At 40.7% G+C, this 17,985-nt stretch overlaps 1 long non-coding RNA gene across 1 annotated transcript in view; it reads right to left on the bottom strand.

Moving 5' to 3' along the window:
* Window positions 1–8,778: 8,778 nt before the first annotated feature.
* The window catches only part of LOC138756208 (uncharacterized), a 31,872-nt gene continuing 22,665 nt past the window's right edge, over window positions 8,779–17,985 (bottom strand). Inside the window, exons 2-3 of the long non-coding RNA XR_011352861.1 lie at window positions 8,962–9,203; window positions 8,779–8,861 (exon numbers count right to left, since the gene is read on the bottom strand). This is a non-coding gene — a long non-coding RNA (uncharacterized lncRNA). The remainder of the gene's footprint in view (window positions 8,862–8,961; window positions 9,204–17,985) is intronic.

The raw sequence follows: 17,985 nt of genomic DNA, 5'->3' as shown, positions 1-17,985 counted from the left end.
TACTAAACTCCTGTGGCTGCGTGCGATTTTGTTGTTCGTGTGGGGCTCCCGCTACACATGTGTACATTACATTCAGTTTTTTTTGCACTACCAATAAGTGCTAATTTTGCCACACCCACAGGAAAAAAAGAATTTTAGGGTTGTTTGTGAAGTTATGTATGTACTCTGACAATAAATCTGAATATGAATATTTCAGACAAGCAAACACCAGCTAAAATAAACTTACATTATATACAATTAAATGGGTTTACTTGAAGTGCATATATTAACTTTTGATTATAAGTACATTTAAATTATAATTAGAGAAATCCTCATCCAATTAAAATATTTTGTGGTAACACTTAAATATTTCTTGAAACTTCATAGTATCATCAACTGAAACAAAAGAAATAGCAGTACTCCAAAAATATATTTTAAACATGATAGCATTAAATATCATATCCTCTTAGAGATAATTTCTAATTATATCTTCAATAGCCAATTAATAATGGTGATGGTTGTACCTATGTATCCATTACCTCATTCAAAAATTGTGTAAAATTAAAGAAATATAATTAAAATTAACAAATAATATGGTAATGAAATGAAATATATCATAGTTTATTCTTGGCATAATACTAATCAGTGAATGGAATGATTATACAATTGCATTTTTAATGAGGGCTATTAAATGTGTGACTATTTGCCAAGTTACAATAGGTGATAATGTGGGATTTACAAAAGGGGGTGTTATTTTCTAACCTGCCTACTTTCCTGGATTTAAATATGTAAGTAAATATCAGAACAATAAACTAGGTATCAAAATGTATTTAATGCTTCATTTGGATTATGTGGGAATTTTGTTTGTGTAGTGCAATATTATATCCTATGTGATTGAAATTTATCTGCATGCATCAGATTTCTAAATACAGTTGGGAAATTAATGCGGACCTAGAATGTCCAAGCAGGATTATCTCAGTTCTCCAAATAGATATTTGAAGTCACTGATCTGCTTTTTTTTTGACAAGCACATTCTAATGGAAATAGTGAAGCCTCGGCAAAAGAATTGCTGATTCCAATGCACGTGTCGTTTTTTTTGGAAATTTTACATAGAATAACAAATCCTCACAAACTTGATCAAAATTCAGGCATGTCCCCAGTGCAGCTTAGCTTCAGACAGCCTCTTATACATTGAAGAATTATAAACCAGATTAATGTTGTATTCAACTAGAACCTGAGAACAGGGCACCCTCCATTTTGAAATTAAAACTTATTGTTTGCTTCTGTTCTGGATCAGAATAGAGTAAATCAAAACACTGTGCATGGATTTTCATGACAGATCTATTCATAAATGTGACAATTATAGAAGTGAACGTTCCATGTTCAAAGATTAGGACTTGCAGTTATAGTTTTGATGCACTCTTTGATGTAGAGATCCTGAAGAAAACAGTTCAGGACTGCAGTTTCTAAATAACATAATCTGCTAATTTCCTCTTTCTTCCCTCCTTTGGCAGATGAACGAGGTGCTTTCTAGAGAACATTATTAGAAGCAAGTCTATGCATAAAAAGAGTAAAGAGTACAATCAGTGCAGGGTAATAATATCCAAGACACAAAATGACTTGGTAGCTAATGAGCTGAACCATTAGACAATGTTACCAGCCTTGGTAACATTAAAAAACTCAGTAGGTCATGCAGCATAGGAAATAAAAGGTAACAAACATTTTGGGCCAGAGCCTTTCACCAAAGTATGAGCAAAAGGCAGGCAGACACCTGAATAAAATTTGGGACAAGGGGAAGAAGAGAGGAGGGAGGAAGAGTCAGTGGAAGGAGCACAGGCTAACACATAAGACCTCATAGGTGAATATTGATGGGAGGACAGAAGAAAAAGAACTGAGAAGTGATGGGGGGGGGGTGTCACTCTTCTCCTTCCATTCAGGTGTTGGAGGCAAGGAGACAAACAGACAGGAAGAGAGAGAGAGAGAGAGAGAGAGAGAGAGAGAGAGAAGGGGAAACAGGAAAGGGGTTAAACAGAAACTAGAGAAGTCAATATTAATGTCATCTAGTTAAGAGTGCAGTTAAGAATATCGGGTGTTGTTCCTCCAATTTGTGTGTAAACTCAGTTTGCCAGGACACTGTGCATAACTCTTCTCTTTAATAGGTCTATAGGATATTGTATAAATATCCAATGACATTAAATATTTGTAAAAATGTCTCTTTTACACAATAAGGTTTTCCGTGAGGGCTTCCCTGTTGAAAATTGTAACTTAAAACTTGGTACAATTTTTACAGATCCTTTGCCTTGTTTGAGGTACCACTAATGTATATTCCTAAATGAATATTAATTAAACCACTGAAAGCAAACTGCAGTCAGCAGGCCTTTTAATGTTCTAATAGTGATTACAAATTGCTACTCCCACCCAGTCACATATTTACTGGGGGCATTTGTTGCACTAGTACCACAACACAACCTAAGTTTTGTGAATGGAGGTAGTTAGTAACTGCCTTTTTTTTTAAATACAGCACTCAAACAGGTCTTACCAGCCTACGGCCCCACAAATTTACAGGTGGTGGGAAATTCACCTAGAAAATCCTATTTGACTTTCCAATCTAATTATCTAATTAAGGATGTATTTATACAGAAAGATATCGATACATGTGACAACTATGTAGACTTTGTGGGGGGAAAAACCCATATTTTTACTTTGAAAATATACCTGACTAAAATGTGTGGCATTATCATCCTCCCAGGTGGATAGTTAGAACGTTTCCAGGAGCTCAAAATGTACTGTCCTGAATATCTTTGAACAATCAGCATTACTTACATTGGAGTAACCAATGAGAGCTGGAAGAACTCTATGGCTCAGGCAGCATCAATAGATAAGAATGGTCAGTCCACATTATAGGTCATGACCCTTTCAGGACAATAAATTCTGACCAGAAATGTGGACTGACCATTTCTGTGCTGCCTGACCTGCTGAGTCCCTTTATGTTTCTCAAGAGTATGGCATCTGCAAGTTTTGTTTATTTTTTTATTTGATTAAATTCAATCTTGGCTCATTCTGTAACTTTATGGTATATGTGTGTTTCCCTTTAAAACTACCATCAAGCCTGGTAATTGATCCTAATTAGCTTGAGTTCATTCTAGAAGGGAAAGAGGAAGATGGCCTATGTCCAGTGGGCTTATACTGTGGATTGTGGAGGGTCATGTAACCCCTCCACCTGGAATCTGGTGGGAATGTGGATTGTAGAAGGGCATGTAGCCTCTCCATCTGGAACTTGATCGGATGTCACCTTACCTGCCCACAGGTCTGCACACACCTGGTCATTAGCCCCTTTAGTTGGCTTATTGATACCGGTTCAGACCCTCCAGCTGATGATATGATAAAGCCCACCACACATGAGCCATCTTGCTCTTTTCTCTTCTGGAATGAACCCAAGCTCCACTCCAGTTTGGAAACAGTGAGTAATGCTGGAGGTTAATTGGAAAGATGTGCCCAGACAAAGGGTTGGGAGTTCTAGTAATGTGTACTTAGTGTCCTTAGTTTAGTCAGATAAGAGTTGTGCCAGCTAGGGATATTAAGGGATGTCAGGTATCATATGTGATAACTTGATTGTAAAGCCTTGTATACGTGAGTGGTTGCGAGTGAATTGTTTAATCCGGTGAGTGTATGTCTGTGTCTTTTACCCCTGTTTTGACTCCCCTGCATATGTAATTAAAACACTACAGTAAAATCAGTTGCGTTCATAGGGTGGCCTATGAATACATCAGCTGCACCAACCGATCAAATTGCTGGGTCTGCACTTGCTGCTGAGGAATTTCCACTGATGTCCATCCCATTCACCACCACAGAAATAGACTTCTTGCATAAACTGTTTAATTACATGAACTTTGGTGTTCTGATGTCAGGGTCTCTCACCTACCTCCCCCTTATGCAGCATTACATCCAGTGAGCCCTGGTGAGATGGGTGTTTCACGAACTGTTTTTTTTTCCTCCCTACAATCAGAGTGACTCCTCAACCAATAAACAGGGCTGGAAAATGTTGGTGCAGATGTTTTGATGAGCACTGGTCAAACCTGTTGGTAGGTCACAGTGAGTGTGAGCAAGAATGATACCCAGGTAGACCAGTGTCCACAGCCAAGAGCACAGAAAATCTGGGGGCTCTATGGATGCTCAATGGCACTCACTAGATATCCAGATACTGTGCCTACCCCTTCCTCCACATTAGAAGGTACGGTTATTGCTTTCCAGGGTATATTGTGCCTTAATGATCTCAGGAAACACCCAGCCTACCATGGACATAAGGCCAGAAGGGCAATCACTGAAAGGGAAAGGTTCTGGATGATTGCCTTCCTCCAGTATGGCACTGGCCGCCTGCTGTGCAAAGTAATCTGCATAACCAATGTGCTGGAGATGCTGCCCAATGAGATGGCTGCAGCATAAGGAAGATGCTCTGATCTGAGTGTCAGCAGAGCTGATGTCTGTTCGCATGGTTACCTTGCAGAACCAGATGGCCTTGGACTACCTACTCGCCGCTTTAGGTGGTACCTGTGCAGTTATTGGTGTTACGAGCCCAGAGGACCCCAAAAACTTAGCAGCAATAGATATTCACCAAAACAAATAGTTACTTAAACAAAAGTTGCATTTAATTATCTTTAAACATGAAAACAGAATTAAACTTTAACTTATCTCTATTAACTTACTTTACCTAACTTAACCCCCTTCTAATTCTAATCGCACGTGTGTGTAATGTGTGTGTAAGTTCAGAAAAGTTTGTTGGTTCACATTCAAATCTCACTTCTTATTCCTCCAAGTTCACTGGTTGCAGGCAATTCTTATACTGTGCACAAAATTTAACATGTATAAAGTTCACCAGGCTTTGGTGCTCGAAAGGTAAATGGTTACCACTCAGGAAGGTTTTTGATGGACTTCAGAGAGAGATGTGTTGTTCCAAGGACATCCACAACTGAGATACTTTGGAGCAGTCTTCAAGGTTCTTGCAAAAAGGTGTGAGAAGCCACTCTGTCTCTAGTATTTCAAATAAGATCTGTTTGAAAGTGTATGCATGTGACCTAGTCTAACAAACCTTTCCCAATTTATCTCCCAGAAACATTTCCGAATACTCTGTCACACCTTCCCACTTTAAAGGAATTTTAATTCTTGAGTTAAAATTCAGTTATAGCTAATCTTTCTTTGGCTTGGCTTCGCGGACGAAGATTTATGGAGGGGTAACGTCCACGTCAGCTGCAGGCTCATTTGTGGCTGACAAGTCCGATGCGGGACAGGCAGACACGGTTTCAGCAGCTGCAAGGGCAAATTGGTTGGTTGGGGTTGGGTGTTGGGTTTTTCCTCCTTTGTCTTTTGTCAGTGAGGTGAGCTCTGCGGTCTTCTTCAAAGGAGGTTGCTGCCCGCCGAACTGTGAGGCGCCAAGATGCACAGTTTGAGGCGATATCAGCACACTGGCGGTGGTCAATGTGGCAGGCACCAAGAGATTTATTTAGGCAGTCCTTGTACCTCTTCTTTGGTGCACCTCTGTCTCGGTGGCCAGTGGAGAGCTCGCCATATAACACGATCTTGGGAAGGTGGTCCTCCATTCTCCATTCTGGAGACGTGACCTACCTGGCACAGTTGGATCTTCAGCAGCATGGATTCGATGCTATCGGCCTCTGCCATCTCGAATACTTCGATGTTGGTGATGAAGTTGCTCCAATGAATGTTGAGGATGGAGCGGAGACAACGCTGGTGGAAGCGTTCTAGGTGCTGTAGGTGATGCCAGTAGAGGACCCATGATTCGGAGCCGAACAGGAGTGTGGATATGACAATGGCTCTGTATACGCTAATCTTTGTGAGGTTTTTCAGGTGGTTGTTTTTCCAGACTCTTTTGTGTAGTCTTCCAATGGCGCTATTTGCCTTGCCGAGTCTGTTGTAGACAACAGTTATAGCTAAAGTGCCTTTAAAAATCACTAAAGAGATAATAATATGCAATATATATATATATATATATATATATATATATATACACACATGTTATAATAAAGTTACCCAATGCTGAGAGCATTTTTATACATGATCAGTTTTAACAGCTTGACAAACAATCTGCTGACACGTTATTTGTAACTTTGATATGATTAATTTGCAGATTATATTCTTGTAATATTAAACTCCAGTTTAACAAACTTCTGTTTTTTATTCTTCATTGTATTTAAAAACACCAGAGGACTGTGGTCAGTAAATATTACAATTGGTTCATGAGAGATACCGAGATATACACCAAAATTCTGCAGAGCAAATATAGACAACAGTACTTTTTCAATAGTGGAATAGTTCTTTTGATGAACAATGAATTTATTTTGAAAAGTAGGCAACTGGATGGTCAATTTTATCATGTGTTTGCAATAAAACTGCACATGCTGCTCCCTCACTGGCATCCACTGATAAAGAAAATTATTTGTCAAAATCAGGAGATTTTACAAAAAGGGCATCTCCTTTAAGTTTTCGAAAGCAGTTTGACAAATTTTTGTCGTCACAAATTTCTCCTCTTTCTTCAAAAGGTTGGTTAAAGGAAGAGCAACCTCAGCAAAATTTCTGCAAACTTTCCTATAATATCCTTCCATTCCTAAAAACCTTCTCACTGCTTTCTTGCCATTGGGAGTAGGAAACTCAGAAATTACATTCACTTTATTTTGAATAGGTGCAACATTGCCATCACCAACTACATGACCCAAGTATGTTACAGTGGCATTTGCCTTAATTAACAGTTAGATTTGCTTTGGATAATCTTGCAATTTGTCCAATTTCCTTAGATGTTCTTCCCATGTGTCACTTTTTGTGACCAAGCCATCAATATAAGCATCTCTATGTGTTACCCCTTGGATTATCGAATTAATCATGCTTTGGAATGTTGCAGGGGCATTTGTCATTTCTATATATTCTGTCACATTGTTAAAGCCTGCTATAACCATATCATCATATAACCACTTACAGCACAGAAAAGGCCAGTTCGGCCCTACTAGTCCATGCTGTAACAAATCCCCACCCTCCTAGTCCCACTGACCAGCACCCGGTCCATACCCCTCCAGTCCTCTCCTCTCCATGTAACTATCCAGTCTATCCTTAAATGTAACCAATGATCCCGCCTCGACCACGTCTGCCGGAAGCTCATTCCACATCCCTACCACCCTTTGCGTAAAGAAATTTCCCCTCATGTTCCCCTTATAATTTTCCCCCTTCAATCTTAAACCATACCCTCTAGTTTGACTCTCCCCTACTCTTAATTGAAAAAGCCTATCCACATTTCCTCTGTCTGTCCCTTTTAAAGTCTTAAACACCTCTATCAAGTCCCCCCTCAATCTTCTACGCTCCAGAAAAATAAGCCCTAGCCTGCACAACCTTTCCATGTAACTCAAACATTGAAATCCTGTCAACATTCTCGTGAACCTTCTCTGCACTCTCTCTATTTTGTTTATAACTTTCCTATAATTTGGTGACCAAAACTGTACACAGTACTCCAAATTTGGCCTCACCAATGCCTTGTACAATTTCATCATAACCTCCCTACTCTTGAATTCAATACTCTGATTTATGAAGACCAGCATTCCAAATGCCTTCTTCACCACACCATCTACCTGAGTATCAGCCTTGAGGGTACTATTTACCATCACCCCTTTGTTGCTCTGCACATCTCAATAGCCCACAATTTAATACATATGACCTATTTAGATTTGCCTTTCCAAAATGTAACACCTCACACTTATCTGTATTAAATTCCATCAGCCATTCCTCAGCCCACACTTGCAGCTTTCCTAAATCACCTTTTAATCTACGGTAATCTTCCTCACTGTCCACAGCACCATCAATCTTTGTATCATCCGCAAACTTGCTTATCCAATTCTCCACCCCTACTTTCAGATCGTTAATATATATAACAAACAATAGTGGACCCAGGACCGATCCCTGAGGAACTCCACTAGCCACTGGCCTCCAATTGGACAAACAATGTATTTGTTTTAGCAGTTCCTGATTACCTCTTATGAAAACAGTTAGAAACATTGAGAGTAATTGATTAACAGCTAGCTAAGGCAGGGAGGAGAACTCTCAATGTACAGTGTCACAGTTCAAATACTGGAACTGGCTCCACACCTTTGGTTCTCACTGGGTAAAACATGCAAAATCAATTTAAATGTATTTCTTTTAGGTAAATGGTGGTCACTCCATGGAGCTATCCACTGAACTCAAATCCTAAACCTCAAATTCCCTCCAATGAGATAGGAAGCCTTGCTGCCCACTGAACCCATTCTATCTCTGAGTTATTCCATCAATCCAAATCTTTCACTTTTTTTCCTGTTCTGAGACTAATTTCAGTGTTAAGACCATCAAATCCAATCTCCCACCTAATTAAGACGAGGGGCAATTTTAGGAGTGAATTAACATACTAACCCAGCATGTTTTCAAACTAGGGGAGGAAACTGGAGCATGTCACAGGGAGAACATGCAGCACCAGAGATCAGGATTGGACCCTGGTCACTGGAACTGTGAAGCACTGGCTCTAACTGTAACAACATTGTGCCACTACCCGCTTCCCATGCTCTATCCCCTTCCCATGCCTACTTTGAACTAAAAAAAATTGTTTGACATTCTTTGGATGATATTTCTCTCATCCACAGATATCTGAGGCCCATATCTTGAGGAAATGATTGATATGCTAGCATCAGGTTTACTAATACAATGATGTTGAAGATATGCGCAAATGAGCATGAATGTGGTAGAAAGTAACATAACTAATCCAGTTTTTTATTGTGTGAATTGTAGAATTGTGTCAAGGCTTCTTCAGCTAGTAACATTTTCTTCTGAGTAAACTAACAATCATCATGGTGTCACATCACCTAAACACAGAAGATTAAGAAATGATTAAAGTTTAAAGTTAATGTCAGGCTCTTGCCACTTGGGGATTTAGAAAAAAACAATGAAAAATATTTTCATTACATCATTTTTGAATTTGCATATGAATCTTCCTTGTCCTTCATGTTCTTTCCTCATTTTACTGGCCATGGAGCTTTTTGTTTCCTTAATGAAAGAAACAATAAAAGATTGAATCCTCTGCACTCACATTGTTTTGTTTTTCAGGTTTCACTGGACTTCAATTTCTTCAGCTTCATCTGTTGATTTTTCCTGAGTTTGTTTCTTCTCTTTTTAATTGGCAATGTGAAAAAGACCAAGGTGTTCTTCTGGACAAAAATAATATGAAAAAAATGTACCCATTAAAATACATATTACAGCCTGATTTTTTTCCCCCATTTTCCTCTGGCTTTAAAATGTTTATCATTGGATTATAATGTTCAGATGTCGCGAACAGCAACCTACTTAGTTCTGACCATGATCTATCACAACATTTGAACATAGCACTGGAAAATCATTTATGTACTGCTTGCACTTTTGTACATCAGAAACTGATGGAGTGGAACATGTGTGATGCAGATTTACATTTTTATTGCTCACAACACTTCTTGAATTACAAATTATAAAACATTTCCAGGCCAGTTACTTTTTGAAGGGCAATATTATCCAATTGTCAGACATGTGTGTTATTTGTCCCATTTTCTCTGAAGCATTCTTGTATGCTTTCCTGCCAATGTGACACATTTAGTGAACTAATGAAAAATAGATAATTTGGACAGAAAAAAATAGATGTATGAGTTTAATCTTTGCCTTTCCAAAGACAGATCATGAAAACTTTGATTAGAAGAAAAAGGATATGTAGGTGAATTTCAATCCAAGGGACAATTTTTGATGATTGAAAAACATTGTGTTTATTAAAAAAAAATATTCTGAAGTAAGATCAATTGAAATCAACTTTATGCAAATTTTCACATAAACTTATATAACCATATAACCATTTACATCACAGAACAGGCCAGTTCGGCCCTACTAGTCCATGCTGTAACAAATCCCCACCCTCCTAATCCCACTGACCAGCACCCGGTCCATACCCCTCCAGTCCTTTACTATCCATGTAACTATCCAGTCTTTCCTTAAATGTAACCAATGATCCCGCCTCGACCACGTCTGTCGGAAGCTCATTCCACATCCCCACCACCCTTTGCATAAAGAAATTACCCCTCATGTTCCCCTTATAATTTTCCCCCTTCAATCTTAAACCATGCCCTCTAGTTTGAATCTCCCCCTCTCTTAATTGAAAAAGCCTATCCACGTTTACTCTGTCTGTCCCTTTTAAAATCTTAAGCACCTCTATCAAGTCCCCTCTCAATCTTCTACACTCCAGAGAAAAAAGCCCTAGCCTGCACAACCTTTCCCTGTAACTCAAACCTTGAAATCCTGTCAACATTCTCGTGAACCTTCTCTGCACCTTTTCTATTTTGTTTATATCTTTCCTATAATTTGGTGACCAAAACTGTACACAGTACTCCAAATTTGGCCTCACTAATGCCTTGTACAATTTCATCGTAACTTCCCTACTCTTGAATTCAATACTCCGATTTATGAAGGCCAACATTCCAAATGCCTTCTTCACCACACCATCTACCTGAGTATCAGCCTTGAGCGTACTATTTACCACAACTCCTAAATCCCTTGGTTGCTCTGCACATCTCAATAGCCCACAATTTAATACATATGACCTATTTAGATTTGCCTTTCCAAAATGTAACACCTCACACTTATCTGTATTAAATTCCATCAGCCATTTCTCAACCCACACCTGCAGCCTTCCTAAATCACCTTTTAATCTACGGTAATCTTCCTCACTTTCCACAGCACCACCAATCTTTGTATCATCCGCAAACTTGCTTATCCAATTCTCCACCCCTACTTTCAGATCGTTAATATATATAACAAACAATAGTGGACCCAGGACCGATCCCTGAGGAACTCCACTAGCCACTGGCCTCCAATTGGACAAACAATTTTCTACCACTACTCTCTGACACCTCCCATCCAACCATTGCTCAATCCATTTCACTACCTTCTCATTTATACCTAATGCCACCACCTTTTTTCCTAACCTCCTGTGGGGAACTTTGTCAAAAGCTTTACTAAAGTCCAAATAGACAACATCCACAGCTTTCCCTTCATCAACCTTTTTTGTAACCCCCTCGAAAGACTCAATCAGGTTTGTCAAGCATGATCTACCTCTGACAAAACCATGCTGATTACTCCCGAGAAATCCTGTACCTCCAAATATTTGTCAATACCATCCCTCAGAACACTTTCCATCAACTTGCCCACCACAAACATCAGACTCACAGGTCTATAATTCCCAGGTTTACATTTAGACCCTTTCTTAAACAGCGGAACCACATGCACCACCCTCCAATCTTTGGCACTACCCCCGTGGCCAGTGACATCCTAAATATCTCTGTTAATGGCCCCACTATCTGTCCACTAGCCTCCCTGATTGTCCTTGGGAATATTTTGTCCGGTCCCGGAGATTTATCCACCTTTATCTTTTTCAACACAGCCATCACTACCTCCTCAGTTATCCTTATATGCTTCATTACCTCCCCACTATTTTTCTTTATCTCAACTGGTTCAATTTTTTTTCCCTAATGAATACCGAGGCAAAGAAATCATTCAAAATTTCCCCCATTTCCTCTGACTTCTCACTCAGCCTACCCTCACTATCTACAAGTGGTCTAATTTTATCCCTCACTAATCTTTTACTTTTAATGTACTTATAGAAACCCTTTGGATTTATTTTTACTCTGTCAGCCAAAGCCTCTTCGTGCCTTTTTTTGGCCTTTCTAATTTCTTTCTTAAGATTCCTTCTACACTCCTTGTAGTCCTCCTTCAAATTGTCAGCTCTCTGTTCTTTATACCTCTTGTACACCTCCCTTTTTATCCTAACCAAATTTCCAATATTCCTCGAAAACCAAGCCTCCCTAAGACTTCAAGCCTTTCCTTTGATCCTCACTGGGACATAACTACACTGTAACCACAAAATTTCTTTTTTGAATATCCTCAATTTCTCATTTACACACTCACCTGAAAATATCCTGTCCCACTCAATACTCCCCAAATCCCTTCTTATTCCTTCGAAATTTGCTCTTCTCCAATCCAGAACCTCAACTTTAGGCCCCTCCTTGCTCCTCCCTAAAACTACCTTAAAACTAACAGAATTATGATCACTAGACCCAATTGGATCTCCAACATTAATGTCTGATACCTGACCTAGCTCGTTCCCTAACAGGAGATCCAGTATTACACTGTCCCGAGTCGGTTCTTCTACTAATTGATTCAGAAAACAATCTTGAACACATTTAACGAACTCTCGCCCATCCAGCCTTCTAACTGTATGGGTATCCCAATCAACGTGAGGGAAGTTAAAATCTCCCATGATCACTACCTTATGATTCTCACACATTATTCCTCTACACATTTGTTCCTCTAGTTTTCTTGACCCATTTGGTGGTCTGTAATACACCCCTATTAGCACCCTCATGTCTCCTCCATCCCTCAATTCCACCCAAACAGCCTCACTGGACGATCCCTCCTGACTATCTTGCCACCTCACGGCAGTAATGTCCTCCTTAACAAGCAAAGCAACTCCTCCCCCTTTTTTTACCCCCAGATCTATCACATCTAAAACAAATGTATCCTGGAACGTTAAGTTGCCAGTCCTGCCCCTCTTGTAGCCAGGTCTCACTAATTGCCACAATATCGTGACCCTAAGTATCTGTCCATGCTCTAAGCTCGTCTACCTTGTTCACTATGCTTCTTGCATTAAAATATATGCATTTCGGAGAATGACCCTCACATACATTCTCTTTTCTACCTTCTACTCTAATCTCCACCCTACCTTTGTTATATCTCCACCCTACCTTTGTTATCATTTTTATTCTTATCTAGGTGGCCATGTTCCCTTGATTCTGCTCTCACATTCTGTTCCCCATCCCCCTGCCAAACTAGTTTAAACCTTCCCCACAGCTCTAGAAAATCTGCTTGCCAGCTCATTGGTCCCCCTCCAGTTCATGTGGAGTCCATCCCTATTGTACAGGTCCGACCTTCCCCAGAAGAGATCCCAATGATCCAGAAATCTTATCCCTTGCCCCCTGCACCATCTCTTTAGCCACGCATTCATCCTCCACATCCTCCTATTTCTACCCTCACTAGCGCATGGCACCGGCAGCAATCCAGAGATTACTACCTTGGAGGTCCTGTTTTTTAACTTCCTACCTAATTCTACATAATCCTGTTTCAGGACCTCATCCCCACTTCTAGCTAAGTCATTGGTCCCCACATGGACCACGACTTCTGGCTGTTCTCCTTCCCCTTGCAGAAAGCTATGTACTCGATCAAAGATATCCCTGACCCTGGCACCAGGGAGGCAACAGACCAACCTGGATCCCCTATCTCATCCCACAAACCTTCTATCTGTCCCTCTGACTAACGAGTCCCCAACTACAAGTATCCTGTTCTTATCCCGCCTTCCCTTCTGAACCTCAGGGGCAGCCCCTGTGCCAGAGACCTGACCCCCACGACTCATCCCTGATAGGCTGTTCCCCCCAGCAGTATCCAATGCAGAATACATATTGCTGAGTGGAACTTCCACAGGGGTACTCTGCACTGGCACTCTCCCTCCTTTCCTCACAGTCACCCAATTCCCTGACTCCTGCCTTCTAGGGATGACTGTCTCCCTGTAACTCCTCTCTATCAATGCCTCTGCTTCCCTTATGATCCTCAGTTCATCCAACTGCAGCTCAAACTCCTTAACACGGTCACTCATTATATGCAACTGGATGCACCTTTTGCAGGTGTAGTCATCAGGAACAGCTGTGCTGTCTCTGATTTCCCACATCCCACAATTGGTGCACTTAACTACCCCAACTGACTCCATTTCCTCCTTTCTTACTATAAATATGTGATTTCAAAGATACCTTTCCACACAAGGAGCTCCTTCTTAGCCCCTGCTCACCAAAGTCCTTTGAGCCAAAGTCCCAAGTCCCCACTCCTTCCCTGGGCCACTCACTCACTGCGCCGCTCCTCGCTGGCCGCTCCCTCCCTTTCTACTCCTTTTATTAGCCCTTACCAATTAACCCCAATTAACTCCTCTCACACGACACCAGACGCTGACTCACTGCCTCCTCCGACCCCGAGTCTGACCTTTCTAAGACCGAGCCCCGGTAAGTCCAGCTATTTATGCTACTCACCTCTCTGATGCTGTCTCCTGGCTCCTCCTCCTCTCACACGACACCAGACGCTGACTCACTGCCTCCTCTAAGGACAATTTTATGATTGTTGCTATCTTTCTGAGGTACTCTGTTCATTCCATCCCAGCTTTTCCTTTTTACTTAACATTCCTTGATAATCCAACTACATAGTTCATCTTTACCTTCACACCATTTTGTTTTTTAATTTCTAATCTCTTTTAATTCTCTTTTGTGGTGCAGATGAACTTTGCATCTTTCTTTCTCTCCCCTTGATTTTTCCCTTGGTCTCTTTCTTCATCTGCACATTCTAACTCAGTCAGTTAAAGCAGAAAGTGACAATGTTAATTAGGGGCATGGGATTCAGATAGTGTTTTGTATTTCATATACTGGAGTCTTCCTGGTGTGGTTGGCTGATGTCTCTCTTTTTATGAATATTTTATTTATTATTGTTCAAACTCAAATAGTTTCCATATTCAAATATTTACAAATATAATTATAACCATGTACAAAATCAGCTGCTGAGTTCAAGTCATTCCCCCTCCCCCACCCCCTCCAACCCTCCACACATCACATTTTATTATCATTGCGCTGGTAGACCAACCAATAAAATACATCAGAATCGACTGGAATTCAAAATAGAGTTGCATTACATTACATTACAATTAAAAAAGCAAAAAATAACCATATATTTAAAAGCACTATTCTAAAATGAATTGTTAAGAATTACTAATTATAAAATACAAGCACTGTATCACTCAGTGCCGTGAACTGGTATCACGGCTTCATTAAAAAAAAAGCTCTTTTTATGATTAGTGGTGTATGAGTGAAGTGTCCTATAACATAAATAGAGTAAATAGTTCATGGTTAAGGTGTGTTGTGACTTTGATAATATTTCTCTCCCTGCCCAGACATCATTTCTTATAGATATATTCAATGGTAGGCAATTGCATTGGACAGTTGCATTGGGCAGTTTTCATTACCCGCTGGAGTGCCTTACGATCTTGTACAGTACATTTCCCGTACCACACTGAAATACTGTATGTCAGCACACTCAATTGTGCTTCTATAGAAATCCAACAGTATTCTTGGGCAGAGGTGTATCTTCCTCATGCATCTCAAAAATTAAAGACATTATTGTGCCTTTATAATAAAAATTGATGAATTCAAGGTCCAAGTAAGATCAGCAGAGATATGGACCCCCCCCCCCCCCACGCACCCCCCACCCAGGAATTTAAAACTTGTTAAATTCCTCTGTTGAAGGCAAATATAATATAAATCAAGGTATGTATAGATGTATTTTGTTAATGAAATAATGAGTTTAATTTTTGAACCTTATGGTCTTTATTTTTACTTAAGTGAAATATTTCCAGAGTGAGAATTAGATTAATATGATTAAAGAATGAGAACAGCAGAGACTAGAAATGACAAGAGAGATGAGGATAAACAAGAAAATAAGGAATAATTTAAAATTAAATTTAAGGTAGTCTTATACTTGTAAAGTGTATATACCACTGACTATTTTTAATAAAATAAATAGTAATCGCTGGAAGCTAAAGCGATTAATTAAGTTGTCAGTTTAATATTTTTTGAAAGACATTGATATAATGGATAAGGGAACATAAAATAAGGTATCTTCATCTATTTTTTTCTTTGGCTTGGCTTCGCGGACGAAGATTTATGGAGGGGGCAAAAAGTCCACGTCAGCTGCAGGCTCGTTTGTGGCTGACAAGTCCGATGCGGGACAGGCAGACACGATTGCAGCGGTTGCAAGGGAAAATTTGTTGGTTGGGGTTGGGTGTTGGGTTTTTCCTCCTTTGCCTTTTGTCAGTGAGGTGGGCTCTGCGGTCTTCTTCAAAGGAGGTTGCTGCCCGCCAAACTGTGAGGCGCCAAGATGCACGGTTTGAGGCGTTATCAGCCCACTGGCAGTGGTCAATGTGGCAGGCACCAAGAGATTTCTTTAGGCAGTCCTTGTACCTTTTCTTTGGTGCACCTCTGTCACGGTGGCCAGTGGAGAGCTCGCCATATAACAGGATCTTGGGAAGGCAATGGTCCTCCATTCTGGAGACGTGACCCATCCAGCGCAGCTGGATCTTCAGCAGCGTGGACTCGATGCTGTCGACCTCTGCCATCTCGAGTACTTCGACGTTAGGGGTGTAAGCGCTCCAATGGATGTTGAGGATGGAGCGGAGACAACGCTGGTGGAAGCGTTCTAGGAGCCGTAGGTGGTGCCGGTAGAGGACCCATGATTCGGAGCCGAACAGGAGTGTGGGTATGACAACGGCTCTGTATACGCTTATCTTTGTGAGGTTTTTCAGTTGGTTGTTTTTCCAGACTCTTTTGTGTAGTCTTCCAAAGGCGCTATTTGCCTTGGCGAGTCTGTTGTCTATCTCATTGTCGATCCTTGCATCTGATGAAATGGTGCAGCCGAGATAGGTAAACTGGTTGACCGTTTTGAGTTTTGTGAGCCCGATGGAGATGTGGGGGGGCTGGTAGTCATGGTGGGGAGCTGGCTGATGGAGGACCTCAGTTTTGGAAAGTCTGGGAGGAAGTATCTCTGAAATGAAATAATAAATTTAAATTTACTTTATCTGGGATTGACAACCATTCTTGATAGGGATAATGATGGACCTGGGGAAAAAAAATGGAAGCACTGCCAAAGCCTTTGTAACAGTGCTTCCGCTCGTGTGGACCGGGGGAGGGGAAGGGCAGTGACGCAGTGCTGCTCCACAGGGTCCTGATAGGGGAGCCTTTTATTTTAAATCTTGCAACCGTGGAGGTCTGTGCCCAAGATGGTGGGGTTTCAGACTCTGGCAGAACAGTGGACCCGTGCAGGGCACCAGCAATGGGGAGAACTCTCCCATTGAGAGGAGAAGCATGAGAGGTGACCTGACAGGGAAGATGATCAAGGCAGCAGACCAGCAAGGGGCTCACCAGCGGAATGACACTCATAGACTGTGGATGGTTTTTAACTTGCTGTCGAATGACTTACACAGCTGCCGGCACCTTGTGGTCAAAGGACTTACGCAGGCTGCAGGCTGCTGGCGACCTGTGATCAAAGAACCCTCACAGGCTGCAGGGCTGCCAGAAACTGTCTTATTGGAAACCAGATATCAAAACCAGAATTCAAAGGAGTGCTGATGGCAAGAAGGGGTCCTGAAGGATTCCTGATTACTTCTGGACTTTGGATCTGGAGCTTGAGCTGCCAATCTTTTGAATAGGAGTCTGCAGGAGTCCTAGAGGCGAATACATAGACACTGAAGGGACTCTCTTTTGCTTCTGAATGGACTCTTTTACTTCTCTTTCTCTTATGGTTAGGGACACCGGACAATGCTCTTGGCGATTCTTTGTTTGGTTTACAACAGTCAAAAGTTAAAGTATATGACATATATTACATTTTTATATATTATTGCTTGACAATAAAATGAACCTCGAAACTACATATAACAGTTATTACGTAGATCAGCCAAAACAATAATTTTGAGGCAGGTTTAAGGGAGTGAATGACCCACACTTGCTTCTATATTATTTTCTCTGCTGTAGTTGATAGATAATGCTTAGGAAGTAAGTGAAGGGCAATAACTACAGATAATGTTTTGGAAGTACAGTTTGAAATTATGAACAGAGTCCAATAAGATGGAGGCCATTAACAAGGTTTGGGGTATGAAACCAGAGCAAAGAGAACACAAAGGGCTTCAGCCACAGAGAGATACAATTGCACAAATTGTGACATAGGCTAGGAGGAAGCAAGGATAGAGCAAAACCATTGAACATTTTCCAAACCATAATGGTATGCTTATAATTCCAAATACATTTGTTTGCTGAGTTAAACAAAACAGAAACTGTG

Source organism: Narcine bancroftii, chromosome 3, assembly GCF_036971445.1.
Source record: "Narcine bancroftii isolate sNarBan1 chromosome 3, sNarBan1.hap1, whole genome shotgun sequence".
Lineage (NCBI taxonomy): Eukaryota > Metazoa > Chordata > Chondrichthyes > Torpediniformes > Narcinidae > Narcine > Narcine bancroftii.
The sequence above is the reverse complement of the archived record's forward strand: the minus strand, read 5'-3'. Positions and strand labels throughout refer to the sequence as shown.